The sequence below is a fragment of the Triticum aestivum genome, chromosome 4B (assembly GCF_018294505.1).
Source record: "Triticum aestivum cultivar Chinese Spring chromosome 4B, IWGSC CS RefSeq v2.1, whole genome shotgun sequence".
NCBI classification, from domain to species: domain Eukaryota; kingdom Viridiplantae; phylum Streptophyta; class Magnoliopsida; order Poales; family Poaceae; genus Triticum; species Triticum aestivum.
This window is the reverse complement of record NC_057804.1, coordinates 574,770,720-574,790,029: the sequence shown is the minus strand read 5'-3', so window position 1 is coordinate 574,790,029 and position 19,310 is coordinate 574,770,720. Positions and strand designations below refer to the sequence as shown.

Genomic DNA, 19,310 nt, shown 5'->3' with positions numbered 1-19,310 from the left:
TCATCATGCCTAGCTAAAAGGCATTAAAGAAAAGCACTTGTTGGGAGACAACCCAAATTTACCCTTAATGTTTTTGTGTGTTTACATGATTAATATACTGTAGTAATCATGTTTTATAGCTTTAGTTTCAATAAAGTGCCAAGTAAGACCTTTGGGAAGACTTGGGTGAAAGTTAATGTGATCTTGCTGTAAAAACCAGAAACTTTGCGCTCACGAGATTAGCTGTCTTTTTTTTTACAGAAGATGGATTTTGAGTTTATTCTTTTTGAAGAATATTAATAGACAAATTCCTCACATCCACCAATTTATTTGATAATTTTTGGAGTAGCATAAGTATGGTTGTTGTTCAAATCAATTCAGACTGTTCTGTTTCTGACAGATTCTGTTTCCATTGCATAGTTTGCTTGTTTTCTAGTTTCTATGACTTATATTTCTCAATATAAATTGTAGAAATAATATAGTACAATAGTCATTGTGTGAGAACAATTATGAAACTTGTCTTTCACAGTACCAAAGTGAATGGTTTACTCTTTATCATACTAACCTATCTCACGAAGTTCCATTAAGTTTTATGTGATTGAAGTATTCAAGCTTTGGGTGAGATATCGATATGAGAAGAATAAGGAGTGGAAAGACCCTAAGCTTGGGGATGCCCAAGGCACCTCAAGGTAATATTCAAGGAAGACTCAAGCGCCTAAGCTTGGGGATGCCCCGGAAGGCATCCCCTCTTTCGTCTTCAAAACTATCGCTATACCTTACTCAGAGCTATATTTTTATTCGTCACATGATATGTGTTTTGCTTGGAGCGTATTTTCAATTTTGCTTGCTATTTGAATAAAATCATTGGATCTGAAATCTTGAATGAAAAAGAATCCTCCCATGGCTAGTTAATTATTTGATTACTCGGTGTTCTTCACTTATATATTTTGGAGTAGTTTGTCATTTTCTCACATGCTTCACTTATATCCTATGAGTAAATGGTTGAATGAATTGAATGTCATAAATCTGAATATATATGTGTTTCATATGCTTATAACATGGGGAGTAATGACTTCACACATAATAAGTATAGGTAGTAAACTTATTGAAAGTTAGCAAACGTAGAATTGGTCACTTGAACAATTCATGAAATAATATTGAAGGAAGAGAGATTTCACATATAAATATACTACATTGGACATCTTTTGTAATTGTGAGCACTCATTAAAATATGACATGCTAAAAAGTTGATGCTGGACAAGTAAGACAACTTAATGGGTTATGTTTGCCTATATCTGAAATGTTATATTGTTTTGGATCATCCAACATGTTGAGCTTGCCTTTCCCTCTCATGCTAGCCAAATTCTTTGCACCAAGTAGAAATACTACTTGTGCTTCCAAACATCCCTTAAAACGAGTTTTGCCATGAGAGTCCACCATACCTACCTATGGATTGAGTAAGATCCTTCAAGTAAGTTGTCATTGGTACTTGCAATAAAAATTGCTCTCTAAATATGTATGATTTATTAGTATGGAGAAAATAAGCTTTTATACGATCTTGTGATATGGAAGTAATAAAAGCGGCAAACTGCATAATAAAGGTCCCTATCATAAGTGGCAATATAAAGTGACATTCTTTTGCATTAAAATTTTGTGCATCCAACCTTAAAATTGCATGACAACCTCTGCTTCCGTCTGCGAAGGGCCTATCTTTTATTTTTTATCTTCTACCTTATGCAAGAGTGTTGGTGATCTTCACCTTTCCTTTTTACATTTTATCCATTGGCAAGCACATTGTGTTGGAAAGATCCTGATATATATATATATATATATATATATATATATATATATATATATATATATATCCAGTTGGATGTAAGTTATCATGAACTATTATTGTTGACATTACCCTTGAGGTAAAAGGTTGGGAAGCAAATCTATAAGCCCCTATCTTTCTCTGTGTCCGATTAAAACTTTGGACCCATAAATATCGCGTGAGTGTTAGCAATTGTGAAAGATTAAATGATAGTTGAGTATGTGGGGTTTGCTAAATCAAAGCTCTGACATAGACCCTTCCTGAAAATAAGATGAATTGCAATTGTTTGATGACTAAGAATATAGTTCGTTAGTTTCAAGAAAGTTTATGATCTATACTTTAACATGTGAATAGCTTGTTACTTGATCATGAAAAGTTTTATGAGATGAGATACTGTTATGACGTATAATGATGCTAGAAAAGGTGATTGAAATTATCATTGATCAAACTTGTGCACCTGCTAGCACTCACACTTCATAAATTATTTCTTTTATCATTTACCTACTCGAGGACGAGCAGGAATTAAGCTTGGGGATGCTGATATGTCTCCAACATATCTATAATTTATGAAGTATTAATGCTATTATATTATCCATCTTAGATGTTTTATATGCATTTATATGCTATTTTATATGATTTTTGGGACTAACCTATTAACCTAGAGCCCAGTGCCAGTTTCTGTTTTCTCCTTGTTTTTGATTTTTAGAGAAAAGGAATACCAAATGGAGTCCAATTGACGTGCCAATTTTTGATGATTTTTTATGGACCTAAAGAAGCCCCCGGAGTGAAAGAGTTGGGCCAGAAGAGTCCCAGACTGCCCACGAGGGTGGAGGGCACGCCCACCCCCCTGGGCGCGCCCCTGCCTCGTGGACAGGCCAGAGATCCCCCTGGCGTGAGACCTACGCCAAAAATTCCTATAAATACTGAAACCTCCAGAAAATAACCTAGATCGGAAGTTCCGCCACCGCAAGCCTCTGTAGCCACGAGAAATCAATCTAGGCCCTCTCTGGCACCCTGTCGGAGGGGGCCATCATCAACGAAGGCCATGGAGGAGGATCTCGGAGAGGACATCATCGCCATGAAGGCCAAGGACCAGAGGGGGAACCTCTCCCCATCTAGGGGGAGGCCATGGAGGAGGAAGCACAAGGGGGAGAACCTCTCCTCCTCTCTCTTGGTGGCGCTGGAGTGCCATCGAGAGGGGAATCATCACCGCGGTGATCGTCTTCATCAACATCACCATCATCATCACCACCCTCATCCCTTTTATGCGGTCCACTCTCCCGCACCCCGCTGTAATCCCTACTTGAACATGGTGCTTTATGCCACATATTATGATCCAATGATGTGTTGCCATCCTATGATGTTTTGAGTAGATATCTTTTGTCCTTGGGTTGATTGATGATCTAGATTGGTATGAGTTGTATGTTTTATTTTGGTGCTGTCCTATGGTACCCTCCGTGTCGCGCAAGCGTGAGGGATTCTCGATGTAGGGTGTTGCAATATGTACATGGTTTACTGATTGTCTGCGTTGCGTGAGTGACTGAAACACAAACACGGATAAGTTGGTCATGGTGTATGGGAATAAAGAGGACTTGATGCTTTAATGCTATGATTGGGTTTTACCTTAATGATCTTTAGTAGTTGTGGATGCTTGCTAGAGTTCCAATCATAAGTGCATATGATCCAAGAAGAGAAAGTATGTTAGCTTATGCCTCTCCCTCATATGAAATTGCAATGACGACTACCAGTATTTTTAACAATTGCCTAGGATAATTCCGCACACCGATCCATCATTATTCCACACTCGCTATTTATAATATTTAGTAATATATTCTAACTTTATGATAGCATCACCTACTTTTATGTTTGAGCTCTCCGATATCATGCAAAGTTATCCTTTTCATACCCACAACGTAGTTTTATTTCTCGTATCTAGTTGGAAGCAAACGTTCGGTGTACATAGAGTCGTTTCATTGGCAGATAGGACTTGACTGAATATTGATCTTACCTTTAGCTCCTTGTGGGTTCGACACTCCATACTTATCACTTCCACCTTTGGAAATTGCTACGATGATTCCCTGCACTTGGGGATTATCAACGAGCCGGCACCAGGAAACTGACGCGGACCCAGCTAGCCCGGCCGGTGTCCGGGTCCAACCGACCCGGCCTCTCGCGGCCCGGTCGCCAGCCGACTCGGCGCACGCGCCATCGACGACACTGACGCTCGCCACCGCCTCGACCGGCTCGCCTTCTCCTTGGAGGTGGAGGAGAGCGGTGCCATTGGGCCGGCGTGCATCAGCCCACGCATCCGGGAGGAGCCCTTTACAAAAGGGTTCACGCTCCCGTGTGACACCCCCAAGTACAATGGAACCATGAAGCCGGAGAACTGGCTCACCGACTACACCACCACCATCGGCATCACCGACGGCAACCACCGACTCGCCGTGTGCAACGCACCGCTCATGCTCCAAGGGTCGGCCCGCACCTGGTTGAACAATCTGCCGATGGGCAGCGTCAACACGTGGGTCGACTTTGAGCAGGCCTTTGTCCGCAACTTTACGGGAACCTACAAGCGACCCGGCCGCCCCAGTCAGCTCGCCATGTGCATGCAAGGGCCGACGGAGACCGGCCGCGAATACCTCACGCGCTGTACCGAGCTCCGGAACAGCTGTGAGGGTGTCCACGAGGTTCAAGCGATCCAGTACTTTGTCAACGGATGCCGAGACGGCACCCTCCTCAAGCACAAGCTCTTGCGCTCCGAGCCGGCCACCATGGCCGCGCTCATGGTAACGATGGACAAGTACGCCAACACCGACTCCTCCATGAAGATCCAGGTGGCACTAGATGAGGCCGGCAAGGCAAAGCCGGTCCCCCCCGAAGCCGGCCGGTGAAAGCAGTTGGTAGCAGCACCAGCATAACAACAAGCGCAAGGCCGACCAACCGGCTCGCGGCCACCGAGCCCGCGGTGGACCCGACAGCCAAACGCCGGCAGACCAGCAAGACGGCATGGTAACCCGCCATGAGCTTTGAAGAGATGCTCGACGCCCCCTGCAAGCACCAAAGCGGCGCAAGGCCATCCACGCAGATGCTTCGGTAGTGCGGCATCACCAAGCGAATCATGCGATGCGATGTCCCGCCCCCTCCGGCTTCGGCTCCGGGTGCGGGTCAGCCGCCTCCGCCTGCACCGCCGCCTCCAGCCGGCGGCGCGATGCGCGATGACGCCAACCCGGACTAGAATGCGGCCTACGTTGTCTTCACCAGCATCGGCGATGACAAGCGCAGTGAACGTCTCCACCGGCAGGAGGGTAACACCATCGTCCCGGCCAAGCCAGAATTCATGCACTGGTCGCACCGCCCAGTCACCTAGTCCCGGGAGGACCACCCATCCGTCATGTCGAATCCGGGTGGCTATGCCCTCATCCTCAACCCTACCATCGTCGCGCCGCATCGCACGTGCAAGTTCTCCCGAGTCCTCATCGACGGCGGCAGCAGCATCAACATCCTCTACCGTGACACCATGATAAGGCTTGGCCTCGAGGCCAAGGACCTGGAGCCAACCTGGACGATCTTGCACGGCATATTTCCCGGCCTCTCCTGCTCTCCCATCGACTGGATCCGGCTCGACGTCCTGTTCGGCGACAACAGTCACCTCCAGTGCGAACCAATCTGGTTCGAGGTCGTGGACCTATCCAGTGCATATCACATGTTGCTGGGCCGGCCCGCGCTCGCCAAGTTCATGGTGGTCCCCCGTTACGCCTACCTGAAGATGAAGCTACTGGGTCCCAAGGGCCTCATCACCGTCACCGGCAACTACCACAAGTCCCAGGAGTGCGTCCGAGATGGCGCCAAGCTGGCCGAGTCGCTGGTCATTGCCGAGGAGCGGCGCCAGCTCGACCGGGTCGTCGCCATGGCCGGCGAGGTGTCTGCCGCACCGATCCCGACCAAGAAGCCGGCTGACGAAGCCACCTTCAAGCCCTCCAAGGAGACCAAGAAAGTGAAGCTGAACATGGAGGACCCCAGCTGCAGCAAGTACGTGGTCGTAGGCACCCGCCTTGACAGCAAATAGGAAGGCGAGCTCGTCGACTTCCTCCTTGAGAATCGGGATATCTTTGCATGGACCTCAAAGGACATGCCGGGTATCCCCAGGAAGTACGCCGAGCATAATCTCCACGTCCGCAAGGACGCCAAGCCTATCCGTCAACCCCTATGACAATTTTCCGAAGAGAAGAGAAGAACCGTCGGTGAAGAGGTCGCCAAGCTTTTGGTGGCCGGCTTCATCATGGAAGTCTTTCATCCCGAGTGGCTGGCCAACCCAGCCCTCGTCCTAAAGAAAAACAAGACCTGGCGCATGTGTATCGACTACACCAGCCTGAACAAGGCCTGTCCCAATGATCCGTTCGCCCTCCCACGGATCGACCAAGTCATCAACTCGACCGCCGGGTGCGAGCTCCTATCCTTCCTGGATGCTTACTCTGAATACCACCAGATCAAGCTGGACCCGACCGATGCCCAGGAGACGTCCTTCATCACGCCCTTTAGGGCGTATTGCTACATCACCATGTCGTTTGGCTTGAAGAACGTCGGCGCCACTTTCCAGCGCTGCATGCAGAAATGCTTGTTGCCACAACTCGGCTGCAACATCCACGTTTACGTGGACAACATCATGGTGAAGACTGATACGTCTCCGTTGTATCTACTTTTCCAAACACCGTTGCCCTTGTTTTGGACTCTAATTTGCATGATTTGAATGGAACTAACCCGGACTGACACTGTTTTCAGCAGAACTGCCATGGTGTTGTTTATTGTGCAGAAAACAAAAGTTCTCGGAATGACCTGAAAATCCACAGAGATAACTTTTGGAAAATATAAAAAATAGTGGTGAAAGAATCAGGGTCTAGGGGCCGCACACCCTGTCCACGAGGGTGGGGGCGCGCCCCCTCCCCCTGGGCGTGCCCTCCTATCTCATGGGCCCCCTGATGCTCCACCGACCTCAACTCCAACTCTATATATTCCGCTTCACGGAGAAAAAAAATCAGAGAGAAAATTTCATCGCGTTTTACGATACGGAGCCGCCGCCAAGCCCCAATCTCTCTCGGGAGGGCTGATCTAGAGTCCGTTCGGGGCTCCGGAGAGGGGGATTCATCACCGTCGTCATCATCAACCATCCTCCATCACCAATTCCATGATGCTCACCGCCGTGCGTGAGTAATTCCATCATAGGCTTACTGGAAGGTGATGAGTTGGATGAGATTTACCATGTAATCAAGTTAGTTTCGTTTGGGTTTGATCCCTAGTATCCACTATGTTCTGAGATTGATGTTGCTATGACTTTGCTATGCTTAATGCTTGTCACTAGGGCCCGAGTGCCATAATTTCAGATCTGAACCTATTATGTTTTCATGAATATATGTGAGTTCTTGATCCTATCTTGCAAGTCTATAGTCACCTATTATGTGTTATGATCCGACAGCCCCGAAGTGACAATAATCGGGATACTTCTCGGTGATGACTGTAGTTTGAGGAGTTCATGTATTCACTATGTGTTAATGCTTTGGTCCGGTACTCTATTAAAATAAGGCCTTAATATCCCTTAGTTTCCATTAGGACCCCGCTGCCACGGGAGGGTAGGACAAAATATGTCATGCAAGTTCTTTTCCATAAGCACGTATGACTATATTCGAAATACATGCCTACATTACATTGATGAACTGGAGCTAGTTCTGTGTCACCGTATGTTATAACTATTACATGATGAATTGCATCCGACATAATTATCCATCACTGATCCAATGCCTACGAGCTTTTCATATATTATGATTTGCTTATTTGCTTTACCGTTGCTACTGTTACAATTACTATAAAACTGATATCGTTACTTTTGCCACTGTTACCATTACTATCACACTACTTTGCTACTAAATACTTTGCTGCAGATACTAAGTTATCTAGGTGTGTTTGAATTGACAACTCAACTGCTAATACTTGAGAATATTGTTTGGCTCCCCTTGTGTCGAATCAATAAATTTGGGTTGAATACTCTACCCTCGAAAACTGTTGCGATCCTCTATACTTGTGGGTTATCAAGACTATTTTCTAGCGCCGTTGCCGGGGAGCATAGCTCTATTCTTTGAGTCACTTGGGATTTATATCCGCTGATCACCATGAAGAACTTGAAAGATCAAAGAACTAAAATTTATCCCTCAACTACGAGGGGAGGTAAGGAACTGCCATCTAGCTCTCTACTTGATTCTCCTTCGTTATGAGTAAACTTGCGACACCTAAACCGACTTCTGCTATTAATTCTGATATGTCGCATGTTATTGATGATGCCACTTCTGCTATGCATGATACTTGTGATGAAACTACTTCTATGCTTGATACTACTGTGCCCTTAGGTGAATTTCTTGATGAACAACTTGCTAGGGCCAGGGAGAATGAAATTATTGAAACTGATAATATTGAAGATAGTGATGATGAAGGTTCTCCCCCTAAATATGAATTGCATGTTGTTCCCGAGGGTTATGTTATGGATGAAGAAACTGCTAGAGATTTTCTTGCTTGCAATGATAGATCAGATCTTAAGAAATTATTAGCTAAGCTGAAACAAAAGACTCTGAATGCTAGAATGAAACATGACCCTGCTTTTGCTACTTCACATATCTTTGTTACTGATAAGGATTATGAATTCTTTGTTGATCCTGAGATTATTACTTTAGTTGAATCTGATCCTTTCTATGGCATTGAATCTGAAACTGTAGTGGGACGTCATACTAAGTTAAATGATATAGCCACCCTGTTTACTAATTATGAGAAATCTTGCTATTACTATATCCTTAAAATATTTCCTTTCTCATTAAAGGGTGATGCTAAGCCATGGTTTAATTCTCTTGATCCTGGTTGTGTGCGTAGTCCCCGTGATATGATTTAACACTTCTCTGCTAAATATTTACCTGCTCATAACACTACAAAAAAAGACACATCTGTGACATTTTGGGACGAACGAATTTTTTTTCTGTCATATATATGACACTTCTATGACGATAATTGTGAAAAAACCCGGTATCATCATAGATGTGGTGGGCTCCTACTTCTATGAAAAAAAATCATGACAGAAAATGGGCTTTTCGTCCTGGGCGGGCCGGAGACGCAGCTGCATGACATTCTTTGGGCCGTCCATGACGGAAAAAACCATGATAGAAGCGAGGGCGAGGAAAATTTCGGGGAGTTCCCGGTTACGGTGGGAGGTCGGGGGCCGGGCGATGCGCGTTTCTCTCGTACACGTACACGCGTGTGTGCGAGGTGTTGGCTCTAACTGAACCCGAGCGAGGCATTGGGCTCTAACTAAACCTGAGCGATTGCACTGCAGGCTACGCGTGACTGAACCCGAGCGATCGATCGATGGCTGTTAACTGAACCCGATCGAGCGATTCCTTCGCTGCTACTGCTAACCGAAGCCGATCGATTGGATGAACAGTGAGTGTTGCGGGAGGGGGGGGGGGGTTGGATGAACAGTGAGCGGTGGCGTTTCCTCTGGATGAACAGAACCTCATGGTGTGGAGGGCTAGATGAACAGTAGGCGGTGGAGGGGTGCCCGTGGAGGGGTGGTTGAACAGGACCCCGTGGTGTGGAGGGCTAGATGAACAGTAGATGGTGGAGGGGTGCCCGTGGAGGGGTGGTTGAACAGTAGCCGGTGGAGTAGCGCGCGGTGGAGCCTGGATGAACAGGAGCCCGTGGAGGCTGGAGGAGCTCGACGGTGGAGATGAATAGTATCTCGTGGAGTCCCGTTTTGCGGTACGCCACACCCCTCCCGATGAACAGGACCCCCATTTCGACCGCAGCGCTCCAACACAAGTCTGTTTCGTCCGTTTTGCGGTATGCCACACCCCTCCCCATCAACAGGACCCCCGTTTCGATCGTAGGAGGTCTGTTTCCTCCATTTTGTGGTACGCCACACCCCTCCCGATCAACAGGACCCCCGTTTCGACCGTAGGAGGTCCGTTTTATCCGTTTTGCGGTACGCCAGACCCCTCCTGATCAACAGGACCCCATTTAGAATGTAGGAGGTCTGTTTCCTCCGTTCTGCGATACGCCAGGCCTCGGTTGCATCACCTGTTCTGTCCAAGCCCTCCTGATGAACACGACCACGCATTCCGTTCGACCCAGCCGGTTGGCTCCCACGCGTTCCGTTGCCTCCCGACGAACACGAGCATTCCGTTGCCTCCCCATGAACACGACGCATTCTGTTGCCTCCCCATGAACATGACAACGACGTTGTTTCTCCGTTCCGACCCAGCCATGTACACGAGCCCTGGCCGTATGTATGCGCGAGTAGGCGTTCGAGACCCTACCCGTATGTACGTACGTGGACGTATTTTCTTTCTTGCACACTGGCCGCTGTACATAGGTGTACATGCTACGTGTGTGCCTCTACTACGACACATGCACGCCTCTACATCGACCAGTATATATGTACGTACACGTTCGCGACCAGAATGACAATGCTACGTACGCTTCGACCAGGTGGGTCCCGACTGTCAGGCACTTCCTTGCGTGCGAAGATGTAGCTGGTGGGTCCTAGCAGTCAGGGGGGCGAATCATTTTATGTTTTTTTTGCCCGGACGCACTTCCTTGCGTGCGAAGGTGTAGCTGTTGGGTCCCAGCAGTCGAGGGGCGAATCGTTTTTTTTCGGACGCACTTCCTTGCGCGCGAAGATGTAGCTGGTGGGTCCCAGCAGTCAGGGGGCGAATCATTTTTTTCCCAGACGCACTTCCTTGCGTGCGAAGATGTAGCTCGTGGGTCCCAACTGTCATGGGGCGAATCATTTTTTTCGTAAAATACGGTGGCCCGTCTTGTGGGTCCCCGCTGTCAGGTGGAGGAATAATTATTTTGCGCGTAATAAGGAGGCACTTCCTTGCGGTTGCCGTGGACCCAGCTGTCATCCTCTCCACGTATAGTCCACGTCCGATGGAAGTCATTCCTTGACCATGTTGACCACGCCGCGCCGAGAGCACCACGGCGGTGGACGACGGCGAGGCCTAGGAAGGGGACGACACGGAGCCGGGGAAGACGCGGCAGTGGATGCACACATGGAGAGGAGTACGAGGGTTCACTAGTTCGGCTGCGCTGCCGTCACCACAGAATAACAGGGGGTGTGGGTGAGTGGAGGGATGGCTTGGCCAGCGGTGGGAGTAGTAGGGGGCGGTGAGGCCTCCGCGGCAACATAGCTGGCCACGGGAGGCAGGAGCAGGCGACACGACCGGCGCTGCTTTGCGCGGCTGGAGCAAGAAGACCAGAGGTTGAAGAAGCACGACGGCCATTGGATGGACATTGTACGGTCACTTCAGCTAGAATTGTTTATAGTGACTAAGTTGACAAAGCCCTTGGTACGTCAACTTAGTAGGCCCACATGTCAGTTTTCGAAACGATGCGCCCTAGATGTCAGGGGGAGGAATCATTTTTTGGGCGGGTGAAGCTAGAATATCCGAGATTGAAGAAGAAGCACGACATCCGTTGGATGGACATCCAACGGCCACTGCTGCTAGAAACATGTGTTGGCTATAAGTTGACAAAGCCTTGCATACGCGTCAATTCTGTTTTTTAGGGGATGCGTCAACTTAGTAAGGCCAGAAGTGTGTGGCAGAGAACTTATTGCCCATTTGAGATTTGTAAGAATGTGTAGCCCATTTTTGAATTCTAATGGAATTTACCACAACCCATTTACAGTTTGTTAAAAGTACATCCCATTTCAACCAACCGTTCAAAACAGAATTCAATAAAATTCCCACATTTTGATGGGATCCGAAATATTTTTATCCCGAAATTTCTAGTCAGATTAAATACAATTTAAATAAAAATTTATATTACGTAAAAATCCAACGAAACATTGCGCTCGCAACAATTAATGAAATTAAAATTTTCAATATCCAAAAATAATATTTTATAAAGTAATCACGTGTTTGGTGCATTTTTTATAGTTACTGCCCAGTTTTTATAATTACATCCCATTTATTATTTCTTAAAGCCCATTTTCTTGTTAAGCCTAATGCATCCCTCCTAGGAAAGATTTGCAGCCCAGCGGGGCGGAGAATAACAACTTGACCTTGCCTGGGTATTCCTAAAAAAAGGATAGCTGGGCTAGCCATTTTCAGCTTGAAAAAAATTAATATCTGGGCTGGATATCTGGCCTGGGCTAGACGGGCCACAACCCCCCAGTTAATACCTGCAGCGATGTTTTCGTTGTTGTTCAGAGGAGAAAAATTAATATCTGGGCTAAACATCGAAAAACTCTGCAGTGCTCACACCTCAAAAACACAAATACTGCTCGAGCTGCTTGGTCCCAGCTGTCGGCCGCTTCTTGTGCAATTCTCTCGTTTATTGACTACTCCCTCCTTTCCGGTTTATAGTGCTCAATTCAAAAATCTCACCAATCAAGGTAGATGGCGAGTGGTGGAATACTTTTTGTAGTTTTGCAAAAGCACCTAATTAATGCTCTTGTTATCCTAAAAAATTATGTTTATCAACGCATTAATTGCAATGCATGCATGCATAAAGTACATGCATTGGTCAATTTTCTCTTAATACTTGCACGCAATGATTTAATGCACCTTGGAATCTGAACATGTGATGGAAAACAACCAAATTGAGCCTTATAAAATGGAAAAACTAAAATTTTGAGATAAGCCCTATAAACCGGAAAGGAGGGAGTACATAGGTTGACAATGGTGTGGGACCGTGATGTCAGGAAACCAGGAGGAAGCAAAATAAATTATATATATATATATATAATAAAATAAGGAGGCACTTGCATACGTGAGGCTATGGACCTGGTGGGTCCCCATTGTCATCCTCTCCAAGTAAAGTCATCTCCTCGCCCGCGCACACTTTCCGCCCGAAACAGTCAGCGCCGCCCGCCCCGCTTCCCGGTGCAGGTGATTGCTCCGCCTTTAAACGACACAAGTGTCGTACGTCCGTCCATCTGCCACCCACATTAATGATATGCGGTTGCCGAGATGGCTACTCCGGCGCCACACGTCCGTCCCTCCGCCCACCCACCATTGCTATATAAACTGCTGCGCCGGCCATAGCCACAGTCATCCACATCTGTTCCTTTTCTCCTCTCCACACCACTACTGCCCACCATGGCTTCCTCACGCGCCAATGCTCTTCGGGACGGGCGGACGACAGACCACAAGGAGATGGCAGCCATTGCTGCCGATCGGCTGGCCGGCAGGCAGCCGGAGGACAACGACGTCCCAATGGAGAACATGGTAGTTGACGATCCGGCGCCAACCCCCTCCTCCGCGCCATCCTCGACGGTGCATTGCACCATGACCATCGGCGAGGCCCGTGCCCAATATATGGACACGGTGAGGCAGATGCGTGAGGAGCAGTTCCGGGAGGCGCAGGCCGACACCGCCTACAACCACCATCTCCTCCAGGAGCACCTGCAGGCGGAGGAGCAGATCGCTGTGGAGCGGGCGGAGCAAGAGGCGCCGCTCGACTCGTATCGCTCCGCCCACAAGGGCCGCCTCAAGCGCTGGCGGTACCGCATGCGGGTGGCGGAGGCTGCGGCCGCCTACAAAGAGGCTAGCAAAGAGGGCAATGAAGCGGGCGAGGCACTGTTTGGCAAGACCGAGGATGTGGCAGAGGACAATGCCGGCTCCGACAAGTCCCCGCTCCGCTGGCGTCGACGAGGCCCTGCTCTGCCGAGGCCCCACGGTGCCAACAACGAGGCAGAGGACACCACCGGCTCCATCGAGGCCCCGCCCCGCCAACAACGAGGCAGAGGACATCGCCGGCTCAGCCGAGGCCCCACCCTGCCGGCAACGTGGGGGAGGTTTTCCACCGCTCCGTTGAGGCGCCGCCCACCGGTAACGAGATAGAGGACATCGCCGGCTCTGCCGAGGCCCCGCCCCGCTACCAATGAGGCCGCGCCTCACAGAAAACGAGGAAGAGTAGAACACGGTAGGTCACCGACGCTTGGGTCCAAGTAAGGCCACCGCTGCCACCCTCCGGTTGAAGCCAAGCTAGGCGGGTTGACCATTGACGGTCGGTTAGCTTCTTGGCGGCGACGTGGAGCCGGAGAGCTGCCCTGGAGAAGAACACTGCTTCTACTTAACTATTGGTGCAGTTGGCTGACTGACACGTGGGCCCAACAGGCCACATGTCAGTTACACAACTGCACCTGCAGTTAAGTCACTGAAGCTTCTGTTCGGCTCAGCGGGACACAGGTGGGTAGCTTCGTTAATTAATTATGCCTCTAGCACACCCCTTTTTAGTTGAAGAATATATGAAATTTAATGAAATCCGGCATGTTTATATGAAATCCGACCGTGTATGAATGAATTTATTTTGATTAGTTCGAATTCCTGTATCACTGGCATTGGATGAACATGCAAAACAATACGTGCTAGCATTATTCCCAGGGTGATCACCTCGTTTGCAGCAGTTTCACATGTACTCCCTCCGGCCCTTTCTAGTATGCATACAAGTTTTGTCTATAGTCAAAGTATCTCTACTTTGACCAATCTTATACAAAAAAGTATGCACTTTCACAATGTGCAAAGTAAAAAGGAACATAAGGAGTACAAAGAGTTTGAGCAGCTTTTTAGCGTTTCTGTACATTGCAATCAAACACACAGGCCTGGCAATTCATAGAGAACATTCAAAACAATCGATGATTATGCATCTCAGCGACTCACATGTCAGAGGCAATATTTACTTCACAACTAAAGAATAAAGAAAAAATTGACTGGCGCTGCTGATAGCAAAGGGCGTCCCATTCGAAAATATCAAACGCATGTCTTGTTAAAATCAATGAGCAAAATTTGACAAGGTTGTCCCATTCCAAAATATAAAATGCCTACGATTGTGGAATGGGCAGGGTTTGGCATCAGTTCGGACATTGACATGGCACCTCGTGCTAAATAAACCAGCTGTTCTTTTTGTGCAGTTCCACCAAAATCAACCAAATTCGTGCGTAGCTTGTATGATTTCGCCCTTATATGTTGCAACGCCTTGAACTTATCGGCACCTCCTTTCTTGTGGTGGAAATGAATGATTTGATGTATTCGCGAACATTTTGTGCAATTCCCATTGAAATCAAGCTGAGCACCCCTGTTTGCACAACTACAAAAAAGTGATTAGTATAAAGCAAACTGTACTATGAATTGACAGTTTCAACAAGCACATACATGGTCCATGTAGAGCACACTTTTAGAAAAATGGAACTCACCAGAAAGAATCCTAGAACAACATTGTACTCGCGCATCACAGCAAAAAAATGGAGATTTGTCAGTCCTTCTGAGCTGAAGTTACTTTGGTCTTGTGGGGAGTAATGTAAGCATCCTTCAACTGCTCCTTCTGATGAGAAGATAGACATGGCTTCTTCATCCTGGCACAATCGGAACTAGTCACTTCACGTACTCCATATTCTTCTTCAGAGGAAGATGATCCTGTTGTGCAAAGACAAGAGGACTACTAAATGCTAGCATCCCTGTTTGCTCGAAAAAATGGAAAGGAAATATTTAAAACAGCACAGATGAAGCACTTCTCAAGGACAATACCACTTTTTCATGACAGTATCTAAACAGTAGCACAACACCAATAGAGATGACAAAGCTCAATCATATGGATGAAATCAGTGGGCGAGTACCAAACTTTGTCAGGAGGATTATTGTGTAGAGCATACATATGAAGCACTTCTACGAAACCATCTGTTGCTATCTACGGTGGTGGCCATGCTTACTATATACTCCTCGATTAGTTTAATGTTTCCAACATCTTCTTGTGCAGTTCCACTAAAATATATGGCATGTTCAAAGAAGATCCCTGTTTACACAAGTAGAGATAATTACGTATTACATTAAGAGTGGCATCAAATCAGTGGCAAAACAATTGCTCGTTCCATCCATAGCAATAAATTAAGATGCAAAACTATATCATTACTTATGTCATCACAGTTCTAGTGCTTCATTACAGCACCGGGAGTTGATTTTTGTTTTTCTTCCGCTTGTTCTTCCCCTTCATCACTTGGTTCAATAATAGACAAGCTTCGCCTTCAATGTAAGATTTGGCATGTCAATTAGGGAGCAGAAGTATAGTACTAAACTTAATTTTCTGATTAAAGTGTCAAAATACAGGCCAACAGTTGTGAAATATCCTTATCTTGCCTCAATGGGATATTATGGTTCACATGCAGATTGGAAGTCTTGTCTCCATTTGTATAGTTCACTAAAATCAAGCAACATTATCGTACAAGTAGCACAACATATGAAAGCACACTGCAGAATCATGTGAAAGAAGGCTAGTACTGACCTCTCATGATGCGGAATTCAAACAACTCACAAGAAGAAGATCTGAACCAAATTTGCCTTAACGGATAGGAAGTAAGATCTCCTCTTGTGCAGTTCCACTAAGATCAAGCAATCAAGCAACATTTTCGGTGTGACATTTTGGTTGAACTGCACAAAACACTCTTAAAACAAAAGTGTTTTGTGCAGTGCAACAAAAGGTCACAATGGCAACGAGGTGAAGTAGATAACCCTGTTTACACAGAGGTGCAAAGGAAACAATTAGTGGTCAATAACGGTGGATGACACAGAAGCCAACAAAAAGAAGCATCTACCTTATCTAAATGGGAAAGAAAGCAAGACAGTAGCATTTCTCAAATGGTGGCATTGATTAATATTAACATAGAGATTATATTAACAATAAAATTCGTTAAACATGTAATTTGCTTTTAACTGTGGCATTGCATCAATTTTCCAGCGGCATTATTAGAGGGTGTTTGTTTACAGGGACATTTTGGTGTAGGGACTAAAAAAACTCCGTGTCAGTCCCATCTAAACCAAACAGGAGGGACTTTTAGGGACTAAAAGTGGGCATTTGGGACTAAAGAAAGAAGACCCCGAGGGAGTCTTTTTGGGACTTTTTCCAACAGTTGCCCCTGCCACGCATCGCACCTTGTCTCTATTAGTTCATTACTAGGGGTAACATGGTCTTTTAGCATGTCATTTAATAACCTCTAGTCCATGTTTAGTCCCTGGAACCAAGCAGGTAGGGACTAGGGAGTTTTTAACCAAACAGGGCCTTAGATTAACAACAACTAATGAGTTGCACGAGACACTGGATGCACCAGCACCATGTGCATCTACCGATTACTGTGGTCATGCACAATCTGTTGCAACAAAGAACAAACAACCAAGGAGCATATTTGTGTTGGTCCCAGTTTTGTTATCTTTAGACACCTTTCCCTATGTGAGCGCAACAAATCTAGTCCTGCTCAAACTCTACAGCCTTGTCCCTTCCTTTCCTTTTTGAACTAGTACTTTCGCCCCTTCCTTTCCTCTTTGAACCACGTCCTAGATTTATGCGATACAACTTTCCCCACTACTTTCCCCCATTCCTTTCCTCTTTGAACCACGTCCTAGATTCATGCTATACAACTTTCCCCCTTCATTTCCTCTTTGAACCACGTCCTAGATTCATGGTATACATGTAGCTAGAGCAATGCATGTGGAGTAAGTAAATTATACCTTAAGGTTCTTGGGGCGTGGTTCGGTGGGCGATGGGACGGTGACAAAGAAGAAGGGGTCAGAGGCCCTCCCGCGCCGCCGCTGGGTGGAAAGTGAACAGCTGCGCCGGTAGTGGATTCCCTTCCTCGCCGACGGTGACAGCGTTATCCTTCCCTTCCCGACAGACGGATCGCCGGCTCTTTGAGCAGCAGTGAGGAGACAGAGAGGCCAACGAAGTCTTGTTTAGATATGGAGAGGGTGAGAGTGTGTGAAGAGAGCATTTACAAGCGCTGAGGCTCCAGCGTGTATATATATACTGGAGAGAGAGTGTGAAGCATGCAAACCCTAGAAAACAAGTGCCGAGGCTGCAGCTTATACGTGATGAGGTGATTATACGGTCACTACGAGATTGTATAGCTCCATATCCATCCATTTTGACCAGTCAAAGAATCCTCTTGGCACAAATTATGCTCAAGTATAGTTATCGAACCCGAGACCTCAAGTTTGATGAGCGAGCAGGCTAACCAGCTACACAACCCTCCCGTTATGTTCAACGAGTGGAAAATAACCTTTTATACATTCCTGCATTCGTGTGACAACCATGCCGTGTTTTTTTGTGTGTGTGAGAGTCATTAGGATTTCAATCATAATCGTGTCATGTGGCTTTGGTGGTAAGACTATCCACAGTGGTGCAGAAATAATGCAGCCTTAGTCACCTTACCTCTCTCCACATAGTACGTTGGGTCCCAGCAGTCAGAGGGTGAAACAAACAAATTAATAAGAAAAATTAAAAGCGCCAACGGTGTATCTTACCTCACACATCTCGCTACTGCTCGGGAACACTGTCCAATTGATCCCTTTGTTCGCTCACGTACTATTTTAAGTGAATCCTTATTATAACATGCACACAAATTTTGGGCACTTGTATTCGACTTAAGTCAGTGTGCCACCGTATCTCGTATACTTACTACCCCCTTCGTCTAGGTGTAATAAGTCACGTTAGAAGGTGCAACGGGACCAAGGTGTGTGCGCGCGTGTGTGTGTGTGTTTAACATCATGTGTGTGTTAGAGAGAGCAACAAGTCGACCTACTCCTACAGTGAGATGGTGTGTAGTGTACGATTTTAGACGCGAGAGTCGGTGCATCCTCTCGTTTCTGGGCGTGTCCGATAGGGACATGCGGACAGCTGTCACGCCCGCTCCCGACGAGCCTGGCCCACCCAAAGTCCCTCCATCGCCCGCGCGTGCTTCACGCCCGAAACGGTCAGCGCCGCTCCAAAGAATCGGTGCCGCATTCATGCCCGGGCAGAGCGGACGTGACCTCTCACTGGCGCAAGAGTGATGGTTGCTTCGTTCGTCCAACTTACTGCTGGGTCTATGTGATTTGACGGCTCATTGGTCTTTATTACTTAGGTGGTAGGACTGCTGGATGTCGCACGCTTTCGGCGAAAGGAGGTACTACTACTACTAGATTACAATTTTCTCCATTCTTACAGCGGAGGAGTGCAAGAGCAGTGAAAACACACAGGCTCGGTGATTACATGGCGCACCTCACACTATCACCGTGCGACACCTAACTCTTTACATAGTACTACCTCCATTCCTAAATATTACTAGATGAGTCCCCGCGTGTTGCCGCGGAACAGCCGTATATCTCTCTGCACAAAATTATCAATTTCACAGAACTAAGAAAACCCTCTATAACCGCATGACAAATGTGGTAGCCAAACTAAATAAACTCCCATCATCATTTAGATCATCCCACGTAAGGAAAAAAGATCAGCCAACTCCTACTGCATAATGGGATTATATTTTTCTTTTTGACATGTTAATGGGACTTAAAAGCTCACTTACATGCATGCTACCGGTGCATGCTTGCATGCACACATGTTGATGTAATTTAGAACCCACTCACATGCATGTGCCACGGTATTTCTGCATGCTTGCATGTGGCTTAGTGCGGAGCCTCTCAACGTCTAGATTGGACGGCTATTATGAACT

At 46.8% G+C, this 19,310-nt stretch overlaps 1 pseudogene; it reads left to right on the top strand.

Annotated features, from left to right (window-relative positions):
• The first annotated feature begins 4,167 nt into the window (after positions 1-4,167).
• LOC123090228 (tRNA-specific 2-thiouridylase MnmA-like) overlaps positions 4,168-19,310 on the top strand; it is a 43,428-nt pseudogene continuing 28,285 nt past the window's right edge.